General features: G+C 36.6%; 1 pseudogene; it reads right to left on the bottom strand.

Annotated features, from left to right (window-relative positions):
• Nucleotides 1-303: 303 nt before the first annotated feature.
• Nucleotides 304-1560, bottom strand: LOC122072708 (annotated as a pseudogene).
• Nucleotides 1561-5590: the final 4030 nt, after the last annotated feature.

The raw sequence follows: 5590 nt of genomic DNA, 5'->3' as shown, positions 1-5590 counted from the left end.
TATGGACATATCAAATAAGGCATTTAGTAGATATATTGAAGAGAGATTTTTCTAATCAAGAAGATAAATTCATCCTAATCAATGTAATTATGTCACTCATCAATTAATGAAATTGCATCTAATATTTACAAAGAGTAAAAGAAGGCAAACTCATAAAAGTTCCATATTATTTGTATATCAAAAGAAACATATTATGACCACTAGCTTCAAAATATTTAAAGACATGAAAGTTCCAATGATAAACAATGATGGTTCATTCTAATATTATCACTATCTATATAATCCACCTACAAATATTTATGTAAAAAAAAAAAAAAGGCATAGTTGAATTTAATCAAGTTGTATATCAAAAAAACAATATGACCACTAAAAAAATAGTATGCTACAGTGGCCAACATCAAAAGAAACATCCTTAACTGTTTGAGTCAGTCAACTGTTTGTATAGATTAACATATGTGAGATAAAGAACTCTATCCTTGGCACCTGTACGATGATTCCTTGTGTGCTTGCAAAAGTATTTCAATTGCTCAAGTGTGCAACATCCAAGCAATTGCCCAAGGAATAAGAAAAGCCAATTGATATCCTTCTTCTTCCTTGCAATAATGGGCCTTAGACTATTTTCTTGTTCACAATTGTTGCACTTGGGAAGTGGAGGATTCAACCAATCTTTTGGAGCTCTATCATGCATCTTGCTCTTATTTGCTGCAATGTAACTTGAAACTTCAAAGAACTTAGTAGGCAAATCAAATATCATATCAACTGTTTTCTCACACCTCTTGCATTGAACTTTACCAGAAATTGTATGTATCCAGTTTGTAAAAGATGTTTAAGGCTATATACAGTAGCACGACGGTCGGTGGCCCATGGAAATGGAGGAGTGATTATTTCACTTCTCCCCCCTAGAGAAGCTTGTGTCAGATTCCGGCGGCGGCGTGAACCAGGTACTAAGGTTGCTGATGTTGATGATGTAGTTGATGTTGAAGGATCAGGTAATAAAGTTGTTGATGTTGATGAGCTAGTAACTATGGCTGTTACTGAAGGATTGGTGACTAAATTTGATGTTGAAGGACTAGTGACTAGAGTTGATGAAGGGTCTAAAACTGAGGAAGAGAAATAATCTTGAAAGGGGGATAGGGTTGGTGGTGGTGGTTGGTAGAGTGGATTTTGTAATGGTTTTGGCAGTGATTCTAGTGGCAGCTGTGGCTGTGGTGGTGGGGGCTGAGTAAGCTGTGTTGCTGATGAAGGAGAAAGGGGTGTTGCTGATGAAGGAGAAAGGGGTGTTGCTGATGGAGGAGAAAGGGAAAGGGAAAGGGAGAGTGAGTCTTTCATTTGTGAGAGTAATCTCTTTCTTTTTCTTCCTATCTCTTCCCTCTCATCCATTTTTCTTTTTCTACCCATCTCTTCTTCCTCATCCATTTTTCTTTTTCTGCCCATCTCTTCTTCCTCATCCATTTTTCTTTTTCTGCTCATCTCTTCTTTATCCTTTATAGTGAGAGTGAGTGAGTCATGTAGTCCCCATTTTTCTTTTTCTACCCATCTCTTCTTCCTCATCCATTTTTCTTTTTCTGCTCATCTCTTCTTTATCCTTTATATTCCCTCTTCTTTATCCATTTTTCTTTTTCTGCTTCTCTCTTCTTTATCATCCAAAGTGTGAGTGAGTGAGTCAAGTAGACTCTTTTTCTTTCTACCCATCTCTTCTTCGTTATCCATTTTTCTTTTTCTGCTTCTCTCTTCTTTATCATCCAAAGTGTGAGTGAGTGAGTCAAGTAGACTCTTTTTCTTTCCTTTTTCAAACCACTAGAAAAGAAAACAGCCAATGATGTAATTCAAAATTAGTACAATAAATCAATAATTGGAAAAACGACTCTATTCAATACACATGTATGAGTAAAAATAAACTTGATTCAATAATAAATCAATAATTGGAAAAAGACTCTATCATATGTGTACAATAAAGGAAGAGGGTTTTATGAGCAAGCATAGTACTTTACACCCTCTCACATCAATTTTTTTTTATTCGATATTTCATATTCTTAAAAATATGATATAATAATCCCAGGTGACAAGGCACAGTGTGTGTTAGGCTCAGAGAGCATTTTCGCATAAAGTAAACTATAAATAGTGCAAATTTTATTTGGTCAGATCAACTAAATAAACTTATCTGGTTGGCCAAATATCAGCAACCAAGAAATGTGGATGGGCACGGATTTTTTAGAGAAGTAGACTCCAAGGTCTGTCAATCCAAATGTTAGTTTCAGCCCAATTGAAGTTGTCCATTTGGCAAATAAAAATAGAAATTTGAATATAAAGGTCCATGCATGGGAGTAATATGGGAAGGTGAATGTGAATGCAAGCATGATTGATTTTGAATATGGAATCCAACACATACTAAAAAAAATACCATGTCATAATTACATGGGCCAACGAAATAAGCTGTAAGTGTCTACCTTTTTTTCTTCTAAAATATCATACAAAACATATTGAAAATGAGAATGAGAGAGAGAAAGAGAGAATACAAGGCTAATGTCCAGGCATACCCAATACAAAGAAATATCGAGCCTGTTTACAGCATAATGTAAATTTTAGGGAAAGGGACAGGCAACACTGCCCACATCCTGGGTAAGATAGTGGGGAGGGCATCATTTCAAAAGGGAAAGAGAGATTGACACAGGGTCACTAGCTTGCAGCATCCAGGTGGTGTACCCATCTTTTTCCTTAAATTTGAAACTCGATAAATTATCTACTCTAGAAGTAATCAATTTGTTCAAAATCATCAAAGGCAAGAATTCAGCTAAAAAATGTTCTTGTGTTGGGGTCTTCATATTCAATGGACCCAGAAACCTAAATCCTCGTCTGTGATTCTTTTCTTGTCTCTTGATTGTCTCTTTGTTAGTCTTTCCACTAAAAAGGACGGGACAGGGTATGGCACACTGTTAATTTTCCTGGAAGTAATGGCTCAACCAATGAACCAATAGGGGGCTGGGATCAGAGGGGCATTGGGTCATTCCCAAAGGGGGGGGGAGAGAGAGAGAGAGAGAGAGAGAGAGACTAAACCCAATAAGCATCACAGTTTTTTTTTTGGGTGGGGTTAAAATACAACCTATTTAAGCTATAGATATGGAGCTCTGGATGTTGCAAGAAAATGGATTCAAGTACATCCTAAAATGCTTCCATTTTATAGCCTATGGAGTAAGAAGAATAAAAATGAAAATAATACTTACCCTTAATCTTCAGAGGTGGTAGCGCATTGAATGTTGATTGAAAGAACTTGTGCAAGTAATTAGGTTGCATAAACACTTTCACCTGAGAAAATATATCTCCATGTCACTGTAGAATTCTTAATGCTAAAAAATAAATCAAAACACTTGAAACAAAATTGAAGGCATAAAAGGCAAAGGGAAAAAAAGGGGGAAATATTTCGATTATTATCTTCAATTTGAAATTTCTGCTACTTTACTGAGAACAAGCAAGCATAGAACGCAAAATGCCCATGGAAAACAGGATGAGTTTTTTGCATCACTCGATCGCTTGTCTATGAATTAATGTCTATGATACAAAGCCTTATTCATTACGTAGGAGAATGGGTTTGAGGACCCCAGCTGCGTGCCAAGCGTTTTCCCAAAGAAGATAATGGAAAAGTCAGTCCCAAAATATATATAATTTGAAAAATTTTAAGTTCAAATTTGCATGATAGTAAATATTGTTCAGGTGAATAGAAACCTTTATTAAAAGAAGTAAAAAATAGATACAACAGCCCAAAGGGGATCAAGGGGGAAAAGCCCACAGCAAATACAACAAAGCAACAGCACAGGATAACAAAGCCTAATCTGGAAATCCCAAGAAGAAACAATATACTGCTTTTGGGGGGAGATAGACAGAGGTGTGAAGGTGGTTATCCTTAGATCTGAGATCAAATTCAATCGCATTCTAAATGAGATTATGAGATCGGGAACATGAGGTATGCACCATTTTAATTACAACATGAATGCTTCCATTGTCAAGGATATGATTTATTAACAGTATAAAAGTCAAAAGACTACATAAAGAAAGTAAATTATATCAGTAGTCTCAGAAATATCTTGTTATATGTGTTGTGCCCAACACTGTTTGTGTACATGTTACTTGAGACAAAACTCAAAATTGATGCCATTTAGGGCATCCCTTCGCCAATTAAACCAGGCTAGATGATGGCCCATAATGGAGAGGTGAATTCTACTGCTAGCATCTTGGTTGGATTGGATAATCATTCTCTCAAGGTTGATATAATTCTTAAAACCAGCCAACTCCTTCATATGGTGGTTTCAATTGTAGGGAGTAACATTAGCTTTAAATGCACTTCAGTTTATGTGAGTAACTCTATGGAGCATAGAAGGAATTCGTGGAATGATTTGGTGCAAATAGCTAATCATATGCCTCCTTTGGAAAGAATAAAAGTTTTTCTCAATAAATCTATGAGCTGCTGACATAACGTTAAATCATATTCTTCAATCAAACGACAAAGGTAAGTGTTTCTAAGGATCCGAAAATTATTAAAGAGGAAGCTGTTAATTATTTTCAGGGGCTTTCAGTCATGGTCATCAAGAAGAGGGTGATAATTTCTGTTCAAGTTGTATATTTTCATGGGAAATTTACAGCACCACCCCCTAGAGAATGCCACTATTATAAGAACACCCCCTCTGTTTCACCAAATTAGACTCAAACCCCCTATTGTCAGCCACTGTTAAGGAATATACCTTATATGCAGATGTCAGGTAGTATATATTTTTTAAAATACCAAAATACCGTTGCAAAGGGGAACTACCTAATATATCCTCTAACAACTTCCCAAATCCTTCACGATTTTAGAGCATCGGCAATCTACCTCCGTGAAGAGCAGCGGCGGCAGCAGCGACAAGCGGTGAACTCCGATGTGCATTATAGGAGTGCAACACTTGGGGGTGATTTCAAATGGATTACCAGAGATTTTGTATCGTATATAGCGGCCTCTGTGTATGGGAATGTCCGGAAATTCTGTTACCTGACTGCTGTTTTGTAGGAAGGCATCACCAGAAATGGCGGCCAGCTTTACGGAGCATATCAGAGGTCAAAACTTAGAACAGTTCGCAGCATTCACAACCTCTCTCCTACAAATATGAGACGACTTTTTTTGGTTATTCAGATCTCTATTTGGGGTTTTTTTCCGAAGTTCCTGCGTTGGTACTTTGTATCTTCCCCAAACCTTCTGTCAAGAAGAAAGACTCTGTAGAACGAGTTTGCTTGCAAGAAATTGGAACTACTGACAACAAATAAATCAATTTAAGAAAGGTAAAAATTCAATACAAGAACCACAATATTTGCTACACAATCAAGCCCCAGGAAGGAATTGATATTAATCTTGATCTTAATTTCTCAACATGAAGAGGCAGAGCCTCCAGGAAGAAGATTACTATAAGCAGTAGAAGAAAAGAAACCAATGCGGAAACTTGATTCTTGAGATTTGAGGCTTAACATTGGTGCTTTGTATCTTCCCCAAATCTTCTGTCAAGAACAAAGACTCTGTAGAACGAGTTTGCTTGCAAGAAATTAGAACTACTGACAACAAATAAATCAA

Source organism: Macadamia integrifolia, chromosome 3, assembly GCF_013358625.1.
Source record: "Macadamia integrifolia cultivar HAES 741 chromosome 3, SCU_Mint_v3, whole genome shotgun sequence".
Classification (NCBI taxonomy): domain Eukaryota; kingdom Viridiplantae; phylum Streptophyta; class Magnoliopsida; order Proteales; family Proteaceae; genus Macadamia; species Macadamia integrifolia.
The sequence above is the reverse complement of the archived record's forward strand: the minus strand, read 5'-3'. Positions and strand labels throughout refer to the sequence as shown.